We start from the raw sequence: 23,074 nt of genomic DNA on the forward strand, positions 1-23,074 counted from the left end.
CTTTCCATCAGGTGGGCCGTCAGTTTTTTTGCCATTCTAAGTTGTATAACAAAACAAAGGAAGACAAATTCTCGCTTTAGACTTAAGGGCTCGATACAGCGTGTGAGTGTGGGATCATCGACAGTTCTAGCAGCTGGTATTCAGATGTTCTGGCTCAAAGAAGCGAGCAGTATTCCACGAGGGACCGGAATTTATATCTGGATTTTTATTTATAATAAGAAATTACGATGAGAACAATACTAGTGTATTGGGGGAAGGGACTGTTAGTAATGCGGGCTTCCAGTCCCATTGCTAGCAATATACCTTGTCAGGTCGACCTCTACACGGTTCCCCCTGGGAACCATCGTCATAAATTCCATATCTATTCATCAAGATGTGCTAACTGACCTGCCTTTTCATCCTCCCTTATTATGCTTCCCTGGTGCCTCGCCTGCGTATACCGTTGGCGCAGGCGGGGTTACCATTCCATTACCATCCACTAAAAAAAATACTAGTGTATTTTTTTATGGGTAATAATGAAATAGTAACCCCACCCGCGCTATCGGTATACACCGGCGGGGCACCAGTGACGGATGATAGGTGAGGATGAAGCAGGTCAGTTAGCCCATCGTGACGAATTCGACAAGAATTGTTCACGACGGTTTCCAGGGGGAACCACGTGGACGTCGACCTGATAGGGCATATTGCTAGCAATGGGGCTGTCAAACTCCATTGCCAACAATCCCTTCCCGCCGATAAATAACACTAGTGTATTTAAATTGTTTAGGTATTTACAAATGGTAAATGCATGAAAGCGCTCACCCGATCCGTGCAAACGATGACATTGTATGGGAACACGGTATTGTATTGAGAGAGGTCGACGGCACGGCGAGGTCGAGCAGCAATGACATTGTTACACTCGCATCTCCTGCTCTGGCACGCATTCACGTAATGGGTTATTGCTAGGTTCGATTCCCGGCTGGGTTAATCAAGTAGCTACCGAGGAATTTAGTATTTATTTGATCATCATCATAATCTGTCCACTGCTGGACGTGAGCCTCCCTCTTGCGGTTTTTGCCAGTAGTTGCCAATCTTGGCAGGCGGATTGGCAACCACAGTTAAGCTTTAGAGATGTTTTAAGAGGGACCCTGCCCATACCTCGCCCTCCCTTAGTCGCCTCTTACGACATTTATGGAAAAGGAAGCGGTGGTTTATTCTATGCCGGGACCACATAGTATTTATATATGTTTGAGTAAAGGTCTTTTATTGGTATGGTAACCCCGCCTGCGCTATTGGTATACGCTGGCGGGGCACCAGTGAGGGAAGACAGGTGAGAATTAAAAGACAGGTCAGTTAGCCCATCGTGATGAATATACCAGGAATTCAGCACGATAGTTTACAGGAGGGACCACGTGGAGGTCGATCTGACATAGTATATTGCTAGCAATAGCAATGTTAGTCCGCGTTACTAACAATCCAAGATGATAGGTAGAGAATGAATGCAGGTCAGTTGGCCCACCGTGACCAACTCAACAAGTCATGTCCAGCTCATGTCTATAGGCGACGGTTACCGTTTTCCATCAGGCGGGCATAAAATACTTAATTTACTTACCTAATTCAAATTTCGAACGCACCGAACTAATACGAAATCGTCGTAAACACATTTAATTTCCGTAATTCGAATTTCGAATGCAAAATAAAACGCCATCGTCGTAAAAATATATAATATTCTTTATTCAAATTTCGAACGCAAAAGTGCGTTAATTATAAACAGAGCGCGATGATGTATGGTTGATCAGCGTCCGCCAGATGCAGCGCGGCGGCGCGCGCGCGCAGACAGACGCCGCGTGACGTCACCGCCGTGTTTTATTGTGACGGAGACGTGACAGACGAATGTTTATATCATTTTGTCTTACTAGTTCACAGAGGACACAATATTTATTTCTATACGTGTTTCGAAGCGGAAATACTCAATTTGTTTTTTTTTTTTTGTCTCTGTATTAATTTTGTCATATTTCGTATATTGTATTGGTTACTTGGCAGGCAGATTGGTAACCGCAATCAGGTTTTAGAGATGTTTAAAAAGGGATGCTGTCGCTCATTTCTCGCCTTCCCATAGTCGCTTCTTACACACATACGGGGGAGGAAGGGGCGGCCCATTCTATGCCGGGACCACACGGTAAGCTCCCTTCAACACAAATAAATAAATAATATACCTAATGTATTAATCAGTTCGCAACCCGTGTACAGCGGGGGGAAGGGATTGTTAGTAAATTGGGGGACTACCAGTCCCGTTGCTAGCAATATACCCTGTCAGTTCGACCTCCACGTGGTTCCCACTGGAAACCATCGTGATTGATTTATCGTTGAATTCGTCAGGATGGGTTATAACTGACCTGCTTCATCCTCACCTATCATCCCTCACTGGTGCCCCGCCAGCATATAGTGATAGCACAGGCGGAGACTTTGTACAAATGTCGATTGCTTGGGTACCTCTGTCCCATTCGTGTTTAAACCGTGAATTGTGTTTGCATGGCTGTGTTTCGGTTTGAAGGGTGCGATATGGCGTGAATTTACAGGGTACACAGGAATAACACCTGAGTCCTCAGGAATATATATATATACTCTGTTATGTCCATGGTACTGCTCATGTCTATGGCGACGGTTACCACTTTCCATCAGGTGGGCCGTCAGCTTGTTTGCGATTCTAAGTTGTATAAAAAAAAGGCGGAGTTACCATTCCATTATCATCCATTAAAAAAAAAAACCCCGTGTACAACCGTGCGGAATTACATGCCAGTAACTGCGAACAATAGATTATAGACAATAACAAGAAATACGTAAGGTCAAGTGTGAGTCGGTGACTCGCACGCAACACAACTATGTTTTTTTTTTTACAACACAGGGGGCAAACGAGCATGCGGCTCACCTGATGGCAAGTGACTACCGCCGCCCATGATCACCCGCAACACCAGCGGCATTGCAGGTGTGCTGCCGGCCTTTTAAAAAGGAATATGCTCTTTTCTTGAAGGTTATGTTGTCGTATCGGTTTGGAAATACTACACGCATCGATGTCTCCGAGGCGGGAGCGGAGAATTTGCGATACACTAGATGAATAGATAGATAGATAAACACTGATTTACCAGAGGGAGACTTTGTACAAAAGTGGTTTGCTTGGGTACCTCGATCCCATTCGTGTTTCTACCGTGAAGCAGTTGTGTTTGCATGGCTGTGTTTCGGTTTGAAAGGTGGGATATGGCAGTGAATTTACAGGGTACAGAGGAATAACACCCGAGTCCTCAGGAATGGCAACGCATGGGAGGTATCATGAGCGAAACAGTATACTCTGTTATGTGCATGGTACTGCTCATGTCTATAGGCGACGGTTACCACTTTCCGTCAGGTGGACCGTCAGCTTGTTTGACATTCTAAGTTGTATAAAAAAATATATATATATATATATATATATATATATATATATATATATATATATATATATATATATATATATATATATATATATATATATATATATATATATATATATATATATATATATATATTAGATTTACTTATTATTAGAGTATTGTACAAAATGCTTCAGCAATTTATTCCTGTAGGAATTCGAACTATCATGCACTATATCCATTTCAGGTAATTTGGCATTAATTTCATTGTATGACGTACAAATCCTGGCCAGAGGTTGGTGCAATCCTAGGAAGGATTATTATTATCTGTCTATCTATCCATCTATCTTTAGTCGCCTCTTACGACACCACGGATAGGAAGAGGGATTATTCTTTACCGAGAGCTGCATGGCTGATAATAGGCGTGGTTTAATGTGGTTTAATTAGATATGGTTTAATTTTGAAACATCCCATGCATTCTCCACGGGCACGAGCTGTTTGATGTCCTCCATGGGAGCGTGTCGTGATGGCGTGTTAAAATATATCGTCTCCGGCTCTGTAATCTGTCCGTCTGTCTGTATTTAAAGACATAATCCGTTTGTTGTGACCACCGACGATTTTAGAGATTGTTTCTTTCAATATTTACCAATTATATTATGGAATTTACCATAATAAGTAAATAAATAAAATAAATTCATTAAATTCAAATTATCATTGTTGTTTATAAACATTTTTAAATCGTCATTTTCATGAATCTACTGAAGTGTTAAAATAAAAATAATTTTTATTTCAGTATTTATTTATTTATTTATTTTTTGGAAAACGTACAGCTGAATTACAGTCAATACATAATCAAATTTATATCTATGTTAAGCCATGAATCGTTTTCACATTTGCGAGTAAACTTAATAAATTAATAAATATCAGCTTGAACCTTTCGACTCGTTGCAACGACGAGCTATGAGAATTGTCGATGATCCCAGGCTCACAAGCGGTATTGAACCCTTAAGTCTTAGGAGAGATTTTGCCTCGCTCTGCGTGTTCTACCTACAGATTGTGCTCAGAGGAATTGTTCAATATGATGCCCACAGCCACTTTCTACCATCGTACAGCTCGCCGTCGACAGGGAGTTCACCCTCATGTCCTACAGCCTCAATGGTCGCGTACTGCGCGGTTTCAGAGATGTTGCCTCCCGCGAACACTCAGGTTGTGGAATGAACACCCTGCCGAGGTTTACGCAAGAGACTGCAGCATTGGGTTCTTCAAAAGGGCGGTAAAGAGGTTTCTTCAGGGTCGGCAACGCGCGCGTAATACCTCTGATATTGCAGGTGTTCATAGGCTACGGTAACCACTTACCATCAGGTAGGCCGTATGCTTGTTTGCCACCACAGTGGTATTAAAAAAAATAATAAGTATTTTTGAAAAGCAATTTTTTTATGAATCTACCGCCCAGTTCGGAATGCGATTTCAGTTGAGAAAAACGGGTGAGGAACACAGCTGTTGCTTTTCTCAAATGAGAGTTAAGTTTACAACAAAAAAGAAATAAAATACGATCGGATAAAATGACTATCACAAACTTCGTATTGATAGAAGAAAGGAAATAAGCTACAACATTACAATCAAATACAGTATTCTTGAAATACTATATATATATATATATATATATATATATATATATATATATATATATATATATATATATATATATATATATATATATATATATATATATATATATATATATATATATATAAAACTTCCCAAAACCATGCACGTTTGAATCCGTCCGCGTATCAACATTTTCGCCTACGTTTTGCTACCAGAGTCGCTGAGAATATAAAGCGGCGAGGAGAAGGGGGTGGGGGGGGGGGGCGGTCACGGCCGCGATTAAAAATGCAGACCCTATAGAAGGCTTTTAGCTGCTACGTAATCAGAGTAACTGCGGTGACGTACTTCGGTTGATATCTAACGCGTTATATTAAGTGTTTGCTTAAAAATATAACTTGTTCCAATATTTAAGAGCACTTTACAATTTTTATAAGCCATGGGTCGTATAGATACCAACCTAATATCTATTTTTTTTATGGGTGATAATGGTATGGTAACCCCGCCTGCGCTAACGGGATACGCTGGCGGAGCACCAGTGAAGGGTGATAGATGAGAATGAAAACAGGCCAGTTAGCCCATCATGATGAATTCATCAGGAATTAACCATGATAGTTTCCAGGGGGAACCGCGAGGAGGTCGACCTGGTTGGGTATATTGCTAGCAATGGGATTCTCAGTCTCCATTACTAACAATCCCTTTCCCCCAATATCTATACATTGGGTACGTTACTAAAATTTTAGTAAAGATCCCTATTCTTTTCTATCAATAAATATAGCCTATGTTACTCAGGATGAATGTAGCTTTGTAATGGTGAAAGAATTTTTGAAATCGGCGAAGTCGTTAGATAGATAGATAGACAATTTATTTACATTACTTACAGCACACAAATTACAATAAAAAAAAAACATACACGTAATACACAGTAAAAGAGATAAAAGAATAAAAATAAAAAAAAGCACAAATAAAAAAAAAAATACAAAAACAAAATACATAATCTAACAATCTCCTTTGTTAACATTCCTTCATGCGTGTGCCATAGTAACACAAAATGGTTAGTTTTTGTATTTATTCATTACAAACATACATATACACAAAAATGCAATCTTTCCTCTTTATAATATTAGTGTAGTACAAACGAATGGTAACAAATACGTAGAAGGAACACTATGAGTTATTGTTTAAACATCTCTCCATTATCGGGGCCCAACTTAGCGACCCGACAATAGGGTCGCCGTCGTTTCTTATTCTGCTGTCGGCACCCGGTATTTCGATCGCCATGGGTTCCTCTGAACTATACTCATTTATTGAGTTTTGTACTCTTTTTTCGCAAAACTATACTCATTTCAAATCTGAAATTTCAGTACTCTGCAAGTACTCTATTTGTATAATTTCATAAAATTGAAAAAATGAAACGACGAGAAAATAGAACTTGACAAAAGATGTAAAGAAGGTAAAAATCTTCCGCCATTTTAGTGCAGAACATATGCCACATGAAAACTTAGAAGTTTTAATAGATATTTCCTTATGTTGTCCACTGGGCACTGACGCTGCTGTTGAAAGGGTATTTCCACTGGGAATGATTATCGGAGCAGTGAGAAGCCGCAGCTGTCTGTAAAAACATTATCCGCCGTCTTAACAGTCAAGTTTAATATGCAAAATGAAAGTTGTTCGGACGTGGCTACATTATTAGACGAACATCCTCGTTTAGCAAAAAAGAAATCCACTCCGAAGGGAAATATGTTTTTAAAAGAAAATAAAGTTTTTATCGTTTTTACTTCTTTTTTTTTCACCTATGAACAAAATGACGTTTGAACGAGAAATAGTTGGTTACCTTATCTGAACTGAACAATCGATTAGTACGTTCTCAATTCGATTTTTTTTTTCCTATTTTCATTGGTTCGCGGTGGTATGATGTGCTAACATATGCGGTGATGATCGCTAATTGCTCATCTATGTGTTTACGCTGATGTCGCGGGAGGTGATGATCGCTGATGATCCGCTATTAGATACGTGAGCTTCTCCCACCGTGGACGCTTGCTAATGAAATTCGGTTATATACCTTTTTGGTTGACATTTGTCACTTCATAACTCCGTCAGTTGTAGACCGATTTGGAAAACTCTTTTTTTCATCTGAAAGGATTAACTTATAGATTAGTCGCGTAGAAATTTTATCAAAATCGATTTCTTTTTTTTAATGGGTGATAATGGAATGGTAAACCCACCTGCGCTATCGGGATACGCTGGCGGAGCACCAGTGAAGAATGATAGGTGAGGATGAAGTAGATCAGTTAGCCCACCGTGACGAATTCAACAAGAATTGTTCACGATGGTTTCCAGGGGGAACCACGCGGAGGTCGACCTAATAGGGCATATTGCTAGCAATGGGGCTGCCAAACTCCATTGCTAACAATCCCTTCCCCCCCCCCCATATCAAAATCGATTAAAAAATTTAGTTTTTATGTCAAAATAACTGATTAGGTATATCAAAAATGTAGTCGGTTTTTATCGTGGAACACATAATCTTTAATTATACCATGTGATCAGTGGGCAAACGTAAAGAAAAAGCGCCCTTTTCGAGCGGTGACTTTAGGCGAATTCACTCAAAAAGTAAAAATTAATCGCATTACTCAGATATGTACGTATACAATGCAAATAATGCCAGTTTTCATCGAACTCTTACGGGAGTTACGTAGAACTCCGCAACTTGCCGGTACGCGCGCACTTTTATCAATTTTTGGATTACACCCGCCCGGGAGGGACATGTTATTTACATTTAACATTACTCGTATATATATATACACAAAAGAGAATGCTGTGTGACTGACTGACTGACTGACTGACTGACTGACTGACTGACTGACTGACTGACCGACTGACTGACCGACCAACTGACTGACTGACCGACTGATCGACTGACTGACTGACTGACTGAATGACTGACTGACCGACCAACTGACTGACTGACCAACTGACTGACTGACCGACTGATCGACTGATCGACTGATTGACTGACTGACTGACCGACTGACTGACTGACTGATCGACTGATCGACTGGCTGACCGACTGACCAACTGACTGACTGACTGACCGACTGATCGACTGAATGACGTGTATACTGATAGCACGGGCGGGGTTACCATTGCATTTTTATCCATAGAAAAAAATACTAGACCCATAGTACATTATCTGTATCTATTTCAAATTCAAATTCAAATTCAAAAATCATTTATTCATGTAGGACATTTTAGCCGCTTATGAACGTCAAATTTTTACATTATAATTTTATTTTTTTCCCTACCGTCCAGTTCGGTATATAGATCCAATTGAGAAGAACTGGCAAGAAACTCGATTTGCTGTAGTTGTAGCCCTGGTTTTCCTATGAATAAATAAAGAATGTTCATTTTGTCAGTTATAACCGAGCCATTGGTAATATACATTTCAACAAACCTGTCGTCGTCTCAATCCAACCCGCAACGAATTCCATTAGAATTAACCACGATGGTTTCTAGGGGGAGTCGCGTTGAGACCTGTGTATTGCTGCCAATGGGTCAACTAGATCCCATTAATAGCTATCCCTTTCCCCCCAGACATAGCACTTTTTTAATGGATGATAATGGAATAGTAAACCCCACCCGCGCTATTGCTATACACCGGCGGTGCACCAGTGAAGGATGATAGGTAAGGATGAAGTAGGCCAGTTACACCATCGTGACGAATTCAACAAGAATTGTTCAGGATGGTTTCCAGGGGGAACCACGTGGAGGTCGACCTAATAAGGTATATTGCTAGCAATGGGGCTGTCAAACGCCATTGCTAACAATCCTTTTCCCCCTAAACGTAGCATTATTGAATTAATATCATACACTGGAGCGGCGGGCAAGCGTGAATAGATTGTTTTTTTTTGATGGATGAAAATGGTACGGTAACCCCGCCTGCGCTAACGGGATACGCTGGCGGAGCACCAGTGAAGGGTGATAGATGAGAATGAAAACAGGCCAGTTAGCCCATCATGATGAATTCATCAGGAATTAACCATGATAGTTTTCAGGGAGGACCGCGAGGAGGTCGACCTGCTTGGGTATATTGCTAACAATGGGATTCTCAGTCTCCATTACTAACAATCCCTTTCCCCCCCTGAATCGATTGTTTATGGCGTGCACTACAGACAGCCTCGTGTAAACACCATTCATTCCAGTATTTGTTGATCAAACACCAGTATAAACTGTTTTGCTAATAAAAACCATCTCTCTAACATGCATAATTACACTTTAACACCACGTGTTAAGATCGGATTTCCATCTCACACGCTGAATTTTATTCGTGACTGTAATAAGAGAACCAGTTGTAAGGTGTTATAGACTTTAGGCTTAGAAATATTAAGGTAGTTTTTAATTCGACTCACCATTGTTTTGTATGAAGTTTTTTTTTTATTTTTATTAACTAAACGTATTAACTGCGGTTTCTGCGTAATTACGTATTTGACGGTATGTTTACCGCTGCGATGGACACGTGACATCCCTCAGGACACGCGTTTCTGTCTGTATTTTTTTTTATACAACTTAGAATGGCAAACAAGCTGACGGCCCACCTGATGGAAAGTGGTAACCGTCGCCTATAGACATGAGCAGTACCATAGACATAACAGAGTATACTGTTTCGCACATGATACCCCCCATGCGATGCCATTCCTGAGGACTCATGTGTTATTCCTCCGTACCCAGTAAATTCACGCCATATCCCACCCTTCAAACCGAAACACAGCCATGCAAACACAACTGCTTCACAGTTGAAACACTAATGGGACAGAGGTACCCAAGCAATCGACTTTTGTACAAAGTCTCCCTCTGTGTTCCAAAGAACTACTATAATAACTCCTAAGTGAGCGTATTTTTTTTAAATGAATGATAATGCAATGGTAACCCCGCCTGCGCTATCGGTATACACTGGCGAGATACCAGTGAGGGATGACAGAGGATGAAGCAAGTCAGTTAGCCCATCGTGACGAAACTAACAATAAATTAATCAGGATGGTTTCCAGGGGGAACCACGAGGAAGTCGACCTGATAGCGCATATTGTTAGCAATGGAGCTATCAAATTCTGTTGCTAACAATCTCTTTCCCCCAATATGGCTGGACTGGGTATAAATGTATAATATATTCAGAGGAATATATTGTATTGTAATTGTAAAAATCTTTATTGTACATAAGTCAGATTAAATACTAGTAAATGATTTAGTATACATTGGCGGACTTATCCCATAAAGGGATCTCTTACAGTCACCCTTTGAGAAGCTGAAAGAAAACTGTAGAATGTATAAGGGTAATAACCGTACAATTAAAGATAAACTAAATAATACCCAGTAAAAAAAAAAAATTGAATATATAACACAATAAAAACAGCTCTATATACCTACATATGTAAATAATAAAAGTAAATTAATAATAATATAACATTAATAAATAAAAACTTATACACATACACATACATATATACACATATACACACATACATATACATATATATATACATATATATATACATACATACACATACATATATACACTCCTACATACACATACATGTATACATAATAAATACATATATTCACAATTGGCTCAATGAAGAGGGATTTTCAAAATAAAATTTTATGATACCTGCTTTAAAAGATTTCAGCGACTGTGCCATCTTTAAGTTATTAGGAAGTGAATTCCAGAGACGTGCAGCATGTACAGTAAATGACATGGCATAGCTTTGAGTATTAAAACAAGGCGTATATATATGTATATATATATTCCTCTGTCTGTCTTTAAAATTGAAAGTGATTTCATGGTAGAGAGGTGAGCTTTCCATTGGTAGAGAGGCGCCTGTCCATTGAATATTGGTTCGAGTTTTGTTGTGTTTTGGCCCAGTTTTGTTTGTGAGTTCGTTTGATGTGGCATTTAATATCCGGAAACGAGTTCGAATATGGTATATTTGATGGAATATTAATTGGATTTATAATTACTTTACTACTAATATATAGCACAACCTTGGAGGGAAGAGGGGGGGGGGGATTCTATACCCAACTACGTCCCCTTCGAAAACCACTCTGCGGTTAACTGTTAATGAATTCCAGTATATATATAGGTATACGCAGGGGGGGGGCTGTTAATAATGGAGACTAAGGGCCCCATTGCTAGCAATATACTCAACCAGGTCGACCTCCACGTGGACCCCCCTGGAAACTATCATGGTTGATTCCTGATGAATTCATCATGATGGGCCAACTGGCCTGTTTTCATTCTCATCTATCACCCTTCACTGGTGCTCCGCCAGTGTATCCCGTTAGCGCAGGCAGGGGTTACCATACCATTTTCAGCGATCAAAAAAAAATGTTCGAGGAACGGGCAGCAGCGTCCCGTTTGAAACACCACTAAGGGCTAACTGCGGTTGCCAATCCATCTGCCAAGCGTGGCTACTACTGGGAACCCCCCCCCTCCCCCCCCCCTCCAATAGGGCGAAGCCTACCTTCAGCAGTGGACAATTGTCGTCTATAATAGCATGGTAAATGGTAAACATAGAAAAATATAGCCGAATTAAAAATCTCCTCGTGTTTTAAAGCCGTGAAAAGAAACGAGTTAATCCTTCCAGTGATCTGAATATAGCTCATGCACCAACCTACAAATATATGTTTTGTTGGGGGGAAAGGGATCGTTAGTAATGGAGACTGAGAATCCCATTGCTAGCAATATACCCAACCAGGTCGACCTCTTCGCGGTTCCACCTGGAAACTGTCATAGTTAATTCCTGATGAATTCATCATGATGGGCTAACTGGCCTGTTTTCATTCTCATCTATCACCCTTCACTGGTGCTCCGCCAGCGTATCCCGTTAGCACAGGCGGGGTTACCATACCATTTTCACCCATAAAAAAAAAAACCTACAAATAGACTCTTAGCCTATTGTTTTCTCATTGTGATTATTTCTTTTTTTTTTTTTTTAAATATTTTAAGGGCTTTTACCTTCTTCAGGTATATCAGTCCTATTGTACCCTGAACTGATTTCTCCAACAAAACTTTATCTACCTTCCCTAGACGCGGAAAGAAAAGAATTAATGGGCTTCAATAATTTACACAGATGTTCAAAAATGTCTGGTTTAAGTTCAGCTAACATAGTTTGAATAAGACCAACATTCAATTTATTTAAGTTAAAGTGGCGCATGAATTCTTCTCTTTCCTTCGTGTTAATACGTAAGTTTATTATTGTAATCTTTTGTAGGAAACAATAAAGAGTATCTATCTATCTATCTATACTACAGTGCACTTATTTGAATGCAGGTCGCCAGTTCACTTCTGTACACCTTTGTCTATATTTCTGTCCCCATTGTTTTAGTTTTTAAAATATTTCACTACTATCTTCGCGTCCGAGAGCTCAGGGTTTATTGGTACTTTTTGTAAAAGGTAAAAAAAGCAGCCACTGTCGAGAATACAGACTAGAGATCGGTAATATATAGGGACCAGAGGTAGACTTTGTACAAAAGTCGTCTGCTTGGCCACCTCTGTCCCATTCGTGTTTCTACCGTGAAGCAGTTGTGTTTGCATGGCTGTGTTTCGGTTTGAAGGGTGGGATATGGCGTGAATTTACTAGGTACAGAGGAATAACACCTGAGTCCTCAGGAATGACAACGCATGGGGGGTATCATGGGCGTAACAGTATACTCTGTTACGTCCATGGTACTGCTCATATTTATAGGCGTCGGTTACCACTTTCCATCAGGTGGGCCGTCAGCTTGTTTGCTATTCTAAGTTGTATAAATGTATATGATTGAAATAGATTTCGATGTCGATATATATATATATATATATATATGTGTGTGAGTGTGTGTGTGTATCAAAAAGCCTATTTATTCCTATGCCCGCCTATCATACAGGTCGCGGAAGTGAGGCACCCGTCTCACCGCGGAGCGCGGCGCGGCCGCGTCGATCCGTCGCCCCGCACCGGATATCGCAGACACGTGACATTTGTAGTCGAATCTATCGATTAAACAGCGCTATATCATTTTATAAACGACTTTTTTTTATTATTATACTTAACAGAAGTAATTTTTTTTAATGGATGATAATGGAATGGTAACCTCGCCTGCGCTCTCGGTATACACTGGTGAGACTCCAGCGAGAGATGATAAGTGAATATGAAAGAGAAGGTCATTTAGCCCATCGTGATAAATACACCTGGACTTCAGCACGGTGATTTCCAAGGGGGACCACGTGGAGGTCGACCTGACGGGATAAGTTACTAGCAATGGGACTGGTAGTCCGCATTACTGACAATCCCTTCCCCCTACCAGAAGTGGTTTAAAACTGGTAAAATAAGGGATTTATTATACATGTTTTTTTTTTTCAGTATAAACAAATAACAATATTGGAACACCGTGGCCGTGTGGTCCGGCGTAGAATGGACCGCCCATTCCTTTCCCGTGGGTATAGTAAGAGACGATTAAGTGAACCTAATGTTTGAAGGATGGGTAGCAGCGTCTCTCTTAAAAAACATCACTAAATGCCAACTGCGGTTTCCAACCCCAGGTGTTTTTTTTTTGATGGGTGAAAATGGTATGCTAAACCCCCAGGTGGGTTAGCATAGCTACAAGCATAGCAACTACTTAGGAAATTCCCCTTTTGGGAATGGCCTATTTTCAGCAATGGACGGTTAATGGCTGAAATAATAATTGCACCTTTTCCAAAATAACATTATGTTATATCGTTTCAAGATAAAAGACTTTTCTAGAGCAGAGACTGCTATCTCTTTCTAACATAGGTTAACTGGGGGGAAAGGTATTGTTAGTAATGGAGACTGAGAATCCCATTGCTAGCTATTATATATACCCAAACAGGTCGACCTCCTCGCGGTTCTCCCTGGAAATTATCATGGTTAATTCCTGATGAATTCATGATGATGGGCTAACTGGCCTGTTTTCATTCTCATCTATCACCCTTCACTGGTGCTCCGCCAGCGTATCCCGTTAGCGCAAGCGGGGTTACCGTACCATTTTCACCCATCAAAAAAAACATAGGTTAACTCCATATGCTAGATGCAAGAAGAGCACATTCTGTGTAACATAACAGGTAGAGATAAGTTGCTATCTCTTTCTAACACAGGGTAACTCTGTATACTAGAAAGGAGAGGAGCATGTCCCGTGTTTAGTAAGGTCGATGCGGTCGGTTGTGGAATGAAACAGGTGTTACGGATTCAATGGAACAGTTCAAAGTTGTTATGTGTAATGCCACGCATTTAATACCTAGAAATGCAAAGATTGCTTACCTATAAGGCTGGTCTTTGTATTACTTCTCATTAATATTTTATTTATATTTTTTTTCATCATACCAGCCTTTAACCGTCCACTGCTGAACATAAGCCTCTCCTTGGGGGGGGGGGGGGGGGGGGGGGGGGGGGCTTGCCCGTAGTTGTCACGCTTGGCACGCGGATTAGCAACAGCAGTCAGGCTTTAGAGATGTTTTAAGAGGGACGTTGCTGCCCATCACTCGCCGTAATTTAATATTTTTTTTACTTAGTGTAAAATAACAGTATATACGATGTATTAGCCAATTGTGACCTTTTATATTCGACATGTTTTACTTTTCTGTAAATTTTATGTGTGTGTGTGTGTGTGTGTGTGTGTGTGTGTACATGATAATTACTATTATTTAATAAATTAATTTACTTTGAAGATATTGAATAACAGTACATACCACCATATTACTTCAACGTAGCGACGGCTTGTTTTGAGTATAAAAACAATTATTACCTGTAACAAGAATAACAATATCATATTAATGAAATACAAAACACTTCATTCTACTACTATTTTTTTTTTTTTTTATACAACTTAGTGATTATTTTAGCAGGTAGAAGTCGGCTTTACCCATACGCCTCCCTCGGGACGTATAGATCTACATAATGGATTTCCCCATGTTCAAAAAAAGGTAAGTACTGGGTATATTTTTTTTTTATCAGGATAAAAAAGAGACAGAGCATAAACAATTACAACAGAAGATCACAACATTTAAACATCACCAAAAGCCAAACTGCGGTTGCCAACACGTCTGTAAGGCGTGACTACTATTGGCACAATCCGCCTTACGGGTGAAGCCTATGTCCAGCAGTTTAATGGCAGATATAAAGCAGGCAATGCCGGGGGATCCTGGGGGATGTTGTAATATACCGGCGCATCCCCCGAGTGGTAGGGTGAGCACGCCATCCACCCTATCTTGAGAGAGGAGACCTGCTCTTACCATCTGGGGGCGGGTCGCTGCCGTCGGAGATGTGGTGAGTGCAAGTGAACCCATATCTCCGACATATGGCACCTCGAGGGTATATCGTCTGGTTTTTGGTGGGTACACCCCCACCTTACGGGGGATTCCCACAGTACCTATTCACCTCCCACAAGGTGTATGGGTCTGCATAAAGCATTTTCCAGATGTTAAAAAGAAAGGCAATGCCGGGGGATACAATAAGCATTAAGTTAAAGTCACAATCAGCGGTTCACCAATCAATACACATACATTGATGGGTACGATTCGTCCCTCGGCGCGGTTCGCCCCTCGGCACGATTCGCCCTTCGTCGTGAGTGTGACAACTGCGTTAGAAATTTCCGGAACATCCGGCGGCGCGCCCACTCCGAGCTTTATGTAGTACGTACGTACTTGTCGAATGTAGGACACTCGAGGACGCGCTGTTGAGGTGATATTACATAATATGTGTTCATCACCTCATTTATTTAACCAACGAATGTGTTTTGAAGTGACTTCAAAAGGAAACAAGTTCTCAAATCGGTTGTATTTTTTTATGTTTGCTACTACATAACTCCGTCAGTTGGGGGTGGGGGGAGGGATTGTTAGCAATGGAGTTTGACAGCCCCATTGCTAGCAATATGCCCTATTAGATCGACCTCAACGTGGTTCTCCCTGGAAACTATCATGGTTAATTCCCGATGAATTCATCATGATGTGCTAACTGGCCTATTTTCATTCTCATATATCACCCTCCACTAGTGCTCCGCCAGCGTATCCCGTTAGCGCAGGCGGGGTTACCATACCATTATCACCCGTAAAAAAACTCCGTCAGTTGAGGGTAAGGTATTCTTAGTAATGCGGACTACCAATCCCATTGCTAGCAATATGCCCTGTCAGGTTGACCTCCACGTGGCCTCCCCTGGAAACCATCGTGCTAAATTCCTGGTGCCTTGTCATTCTCACCTATCATCCCTCCCTGGTCCCCGCCAGCATATACCGATAACGCAGGCGGGGTTATTAATCCATTAGAAAATGAAAAGGCACTAATGAATACACCAGGAATTTAACATTATGGTTTCCAGGGGGAACACGTGGAGATCGACCTGACAGTCCTAAAAAGAAAGGAACTAAAAGCCTGTATTACTAACAATTCCACCCCCACCCTAATAATGGGTTCGCTAATCCCCATTAAAAGGGGGGAAAGGGATTGTTAATAATGGAGACTGAGAATCCCATTGCTAGCAATATACCCAACCAGGTAGACCTCCTCGCGGTTCCCCCTGGAAACTATAATGGTTAATTCCTGATGAATTTATCATGATGGGCTAACTGGCCTGTTTTCATTCTCATCTATCACCCTTCACTGGTGCCCCGCCAGCGTATCCCGTTAGCGCAGGCCGGGTTACCATACCATTTTCACCTATCAAAAAAAATCCCCATTAAAAACAACCCCTTCCCCCCAAAGAATAGAAACCAATAGCGCAGGCGAAAGGGTGAAAATAGAGTGGCAATACATATTCCATTATCACTTTAAAAAAAAACCGCCTGTAATAGGGGTAAGTGATTCATTCTTCAGAATTTTCCCCTAAAGAATTATACTAAAAAAAAATAATAAAAACATTTTTCATTTATTTCCATTACAATATGTATGGGGCCAGTAATATGGAAAACTATTCCAAAGATACAGCACTGAGTCAAACGGACAGATAAGGCAACACCATAAGGATTCCTTTGTACCATTTTTTACGGAACTCTAAAAGTACGTGTAGCAGGATGAGACGGCGACCGAAGACGCGGGTGAACGCTAGTTTTAAATAATTCCAATAAAAAAGCGATTCCAGTATTCCGTAACAAGCGGCAGCCCTGACTGTTATAAAATTCCCTTGTATTCCTTACAAGCGGTATTGCCAGATTGGTTATTTTCCCCCAATTGTTGGTAAAAATTCTTCGCGACGTTTTGAAGACGTTACATTGATTTAAAAATTTTTAGAATAAAGTAAAATGGGTTTGGAGAAAATTGAGTAGTTTATTAAACGGTTTTAGTACTTTTTTTTAATACAACTTAGAATGGCAAACAAGCCGACGGCCCACCTGATGGAAAGTGGTAACCGTCGCCTATAGAAATGAACAGTACCGTGGACATAACAGAGTATACTGTTTCGCCCATGATACCCCCCATGCGTTGCCATTCCTGAGGACTCAGGTGTTATTCCTCTGTACCCAGTAATTTCACGCCATATGCCACCCTTCAAACCGAAACACAGCCATGCAAACACAACTGCTTCACGGTTGAAACACGAATGGGACAGAGGTTCCTAAGCAATCGACTTTTGTACAAAGTGTCCCTCTGGTACTTGTAAAGTATGTAATGCTGTGGGGATCCGGTATAAAATGGGCCACTCCTCCTTTCCGGTGGGTATCGTATGAGGCGACTAAGAAAGTTAATAATCAAGAGGTAGTAGACGCTACTACCTACCTCTTAAAAGATTACCAAAACCCAACTGTGGTTGCCAACCCGCCTGTCACACCTCTCATAAACCTAATTTAGTTATTGAACAGTTTTACATACATACATACATACATATCTGTCACGCCTGTCTCCCATTAGGGTAGGCAGAAACAATGGAACGCCAAATGCTTCGATTCAAACAAACCTCTTTCGCTTCCTCCACATCCATCAATCTTTTCATACACATGAACAGTTTTGTCATGGCAAAAATACGATATAAGTGTTTCTAATAGAGTAAAAGTGCTAGAAACCTTAACCCATAATCAGGCCTCATGTGCACTGGCATTAAAACATATTTGTAAATATGGTATATTTACCTGTGCAATGTATACCTAAGATCTGTTTCTTATATTAAAATTAAAAGAAAAAAAAAAGTGGTCGTATTATGCACTATGCCTGTTAAGGAGCTCTCTGTCGTTTTAGAATTTGTTTCCATTATCCCTAGTTTTTAATCAACGATTAAATTAATTCATTTTAAAAAAATAGAATGTTATTTTTGTTATAAAAAAACCTAATAATTTCCAATTATATTTTCATTTCAATATCATCTCTTGTATAATGGTAACAGTGTCCATGTCATACTACCACCAGACGGGTACAGGGCATATAATGACCACTTTTTTTTAATAACGATTTTTTCCAAAATGAATTGTTTAGTAAAAAATGTTTAGCTTCATACGAAAGATACAAATATTGGTAATCAAATAAAGGTTTTATGAATTAAAAACAAAGACAAAGTTTACTATAAAACTCCAATTACCTAGGTGGTCGATAAATCGTACTATGCCTGGTTAATGATTTGAAGTATAACATTTGTAGTTTGGGTAATAATCGAAATTCTCATCTGGGGCAGCCCTGCCCACAAGTTGGATTCAGGATTCGGTACAACTTTTATTGGAAGCTTCACATTTTTCAGTTTTTATTTCCCTCGCACTGCGCCTTAATATAATGTCGGCGAACTTGTGCTCGCGGCCTCGAGTTTTCCTCTTTATTTGTGTTTATAATTTACTCAATATTAACTGGTTGTATTTTATTTATTTACTAGCGGCCCGACCCGGCGTCGCGCGGGTGGACATTTTTACATTTTAAAAAGTGGCCATTAAGGCTGCACACGCGACGGAAGCTTAAAAATGGAGTAACTTCTCCCGTTTTCCCAACATTTACTTTCACTGCTCTGATCCTATTGATCGTAGCGTGATGAATAGTATACTATAACCTGGCCAGGAGTATGAAGAATAATTGTACCAAGTTTCGTTAAAATCCGTCGAGTAGTTTTTGTTTCTATAACGGACATACAGACGGGCAGACAAAAATTTTACTGATTGCATTTTTGGCATCAGTATCGATCACTAATCACCGCCTGATAGTTGTTTTGCAAATATATTTCATGTACAGAATTGACCTCTCTACAGATTTATTATAAGTATATATACAGATTTATATTTTTGCACACATTAGAATATGTGTACAGGGCGGGCTTAATTCGTATCCAATATAATAACGCGTTCAGGGTGTTGATTTGGCTGCCGCGATTCTGCAGCGCGTCAGGAATGTTCGCAGAGCATCGTGTAGATTGTTTTTATGCCACGATGCGAAAAAGGTGTGCATCCCTGGTGCACAGAGTACGTACCAACGCCAACAGCATCCTGAGTATGATGGCGAGCAGGCTGCACTGTGTGTACGTTAGTCGCTGCTGTGCAATTTCCAATGGAATTGTGCAGCGGTGATATATATTCTGTATACTGCTTAATATATTGTATGTGTGTATGTGTATTGTGTATGTAAATTTACTAACATTAGTTTTTAAGAATATTGTTTACTAATAAATATTTAATGGACCAAAAAGTCTGAAATAAAATTTATTATTATTATTATTAATGCCTGATGGCATTCACTACCAATCGACCGTTACTATAAACAGAGAGAGTTTTATATTTCTATTTGTATCTCGCAGTTTTACTTGTAAATTAGTATAAAAGTACTTGTGCGATACCAGCCTTTAACTGTCCACTACTGAACATAGAGGCTCCCCATATTTGGAGGTATTGCCAGTAGTTGCCTCGCTTGGAAAGCAGATTGGCAGGGGGGAAAGGGATTGTTAGTAATGGAGACTGAGAATCCCATTGCTAGCAATATACCCGACCTCCTCGCGGTTCTCCCTGGAAACTATCATGGTTAATTCCTTATGAATTCATCATGATGGGCTAACTGGCCTGTTTTCATTCTCATCTATCACCCTTCACTGGTGCTCCGCCAGCGTATCCCGTTAGCGCAGGTGGAGTTACCATACCATTTTCACCCATCAAAAAAATCGGATTGGCAACCGCAGTCAGGCTTTAGTGTTTTAAGAGGGCCGCTACTGCCCATCCCTCGACCTTGAGTTCCCTTAGTCGCCTATTACGATGCCCACGAGAAAGAGGTACTCTATCCTACGCTAAGACCACAGGGCCGTATACAAGTACCTTATAATATGTTAATCAAAGTTCGATATGTCTGCGTACAAAATTTCATTATCTCTCTTCGACCTCTTCATTACTGAAGGTCGTGTCCTTGAAACGTGTCTGTTGCCTCTCTTATGATGTTACTCCTGTTTCGCGCGGTCTTCAGCCTCTCACAGGGCTGCTGCAATTGACAGTCCCGTAACGGCGGTTACATGGTCCGACCATCGACTGGGCGATCGTCCGCGTGGTCTTTTCCTCTCTATATTGCCTACAACGATTAGCTTGTCCAGATTGTCGGACTGTCGATGGGCAATATGACCGAAGTATCCAAGAATCTTCTGATAACAGACTGTTGAGAGTCGATCTTTTATGGGGATTTGCGCCAGGAGGGATATATTCGTAGGTTTTGCTGTCCAGGGAATTCGCAGCATCCTTCGCCAGCACCGCGTCTCGAGAGCATCAATCTTTTTCCGCTCCTTCGCTCTTATTGTCCATGACTCGACTCCATACAAAAATATCGGGAAAAATCAAAGTACGGACTAGTAAATTAAAAAAGAAATATTAAAATCCGTTTAAATATGTTTGAGTGAAATAACTTTACAATTTGTAATTTTTATAATACTAGCTGTATACCGCGAATTTGGCCGCGTGAATTAATATAAAAAGTACAACATTTTATAAGGTAAGCTTACTGCCAATTTAATCCGCTAGGGGCGCTGTTGTATTACAAAGTAAAGAAATTTTATCTTTTTTTTATTTTCATTTTTTTTTTTATATGTTCAGGGCTTTTACCTTCTTAATTTCATGCTGTAGAGATAAGCGGGATATAGAATTTAATAAAAACTTCATTTTTCATGGTCATGCTTTTTCTGTCACACTTTGTTATTTTTTTTTTCTTATACTACTTAGAATGGCAAACATGCTGACGGCCCACCTGATGAAAAGTGGTAACCGTCGCATATAGACATGAGCAGTACCATGGACATAACAGAGTATACTGTTTCGCCCATGATACCCCCCATGCGTTGCCATTCCTGAGGACTCAGGTGTTATTCCTCTGTACACTGTAAATTCACTGCCATATCCCACCCTTCAAACCGAAACACAGCCATGCAAACACAACCGCTTCACGGTTGAAACACGAATGGGACAGAGGTACCCAAGCAATCGACTTTTGTACAAAGTCTCCCTCTGTTAGTACACATCTCGTGACTATTTGCTTATTGTTTATTAGATAGAGTGTCTTCATACAAATGCTTCTTCTAAACACGGGTCAACTATTTCATACAATTTTGCGTAATAAATATAAGTTTTTCCTTTATAACTTCTATATTTATTTTGTCTTATAATTTCTGCATCTTTTTAATGCGTCAATACTCATTTTATTTATTAAACAATTAAATATAGATACGTCAAGATACATTGTATGCGTAAGTATATAGAACACCGATAAAAAAAAACGAGTCAGCTAATTGGACAATTAGCTGTCAAAAAGTTAACCCGTTTTTGAAGTTCGATGCTCTATCTAAATATAATCTAATGTTTTTACATAATGACTCCACTTCGCAGAGCTTCGCTACAACTCATAATATTAGGGGGGAAAGGGATTGTTAGTAATGGAGACTAAAAATCCCATTGCTAGCAATATACCTAACCAGGTCGACCTCCTCGCGGTTCCCCCTGGAAACTATCATAGTTAATTCCTGATGAATTCATCATGATGGGCTAACTGGCCTGTTTTCATTCTCATCTATCACCCTTCACTGGTGCTCCGCAAGCGTATACCGTTAGCGCAGGCGGGGTTACCATACCATTTTCATCCACCAAAAAAAAAAAAACTCATAATATTAAATTGAAATAATTTAAATTTTCATTTAAAAAAAAAACCGTCTTTAATTATGACATAACCTATATATACTTTAATTTAAAAACTAAACTAAAAAACCGATTTAGTGAAAATTCCTCCGAGACCGATCTGTAAGTACATCCTTTCAGATACAAAAAAGAATTTTTCAAATCCGTCTACAACTGACGAAGTTATGAGGTAACAAACATAAAAAAAGCAACCGAATTCAGAACCTCCGTGTTTTGGAAGTCGATTGAAAATCCACTGTCATTGTTCGTGACCTTGGCGGCAACGGAGTTGCCGATTTAAAACGACAAGAACTACGCGACTCAGACCATTATAGGTTTTTTACGCCGAGTAGCCACGTTCTGTTGCACGCACTAATGTGTTTGTTCGATCGAAATCATTCTCGAGAGGAAAATCAAAGTGATTAATAGTGGAACTAATGATCTGGATACTGCTTAGTAGTTTATATTCTTAATGGATGATAATGGAATGGTAACCCCACCCGCGCTATCGGTATACACCGGCGGGGCACCAGTGAAGGATGATAGGTGAGGATGAAGTAGGCCAGTTAGCCCATTGTGACGAATTCAACAAGAATTGTTCACGATGGTATCCAGGGGGAACCACGTGGAGGTCACGCCGCCAGTAGTTTGTATTCACACAAATACATCATTGCGGCTCACGCGCTTCTATAGCGTCTCAGTAATGTTTGCCGAATACAGATGGGCAAAGCACCGGGTTTAAACCCGGTGCTTTGGTAAAAACCCAATAAACACCCATAAACTCCCATAATCACCCAAAAAAATAGGTTTTTACGTATTTTTTTGAAAATATGTAAGTAATACCAATAAATTATTTTTATAAATTGTATTGATCAATTCTACAATATTAAATAAAACGTTAACTAATAATATTTCAGGAAATTTTAAAAATCTATATATAATAAAATGAAAGTAATTAATTTTCAGTGTTTTCATGTTGCAGTTGATCAACATGTTGGCCTTTTGC

At 40.0% G+C, this 23,074-nt stretch overlaps 1 protein-coding gene and 1 long non-coding RNA gene across 4 annotated transcripts in view; both read right to left on the minus strand.

The window, feature by feature from the left end:
- Window positions 1–23,074, minus strand: part of LOC113523456 (RNA-binding protein Musashi homolog 2) — a 185,540-nt gene that overhangs the window by 131,305 nt on the left and 31,161 nt on the right. The window lies entirely within an intron of this gene.
- Window positions 1–23,074, minus strand: part of LOC128200675 (uncharacterized) — a 65,919-nt gene that overhangs the window by 11,841 nt on the left and 31,004 nt on the right. The window contains exon 2 of the long non-coding RNA XR_008252841.1: window positions 14,722–14,777. This is a non-coding gene — a long non-coding RNA (uncharacterized LOC128200675). The remainder of the gene's footprint in view (window positions 1–14,721; window positions 14,778–23,074) is intronic.

This window comes from Galleria mellonella, unplaced genomic scaffold, assembly GCF_026898425.1.
Source record: "Galleria mellonella isolate WM207_F2 unplaced genomic scaffold, CSIRO_AGI_GalMel_v1 utg232, whole genome shotgun sequence".
NCBI lineage: Eukaryota > Metazoa > Arthropoda > Insecta > Lepidoptera > Pyralidae > Galleria > Galleria mellonella.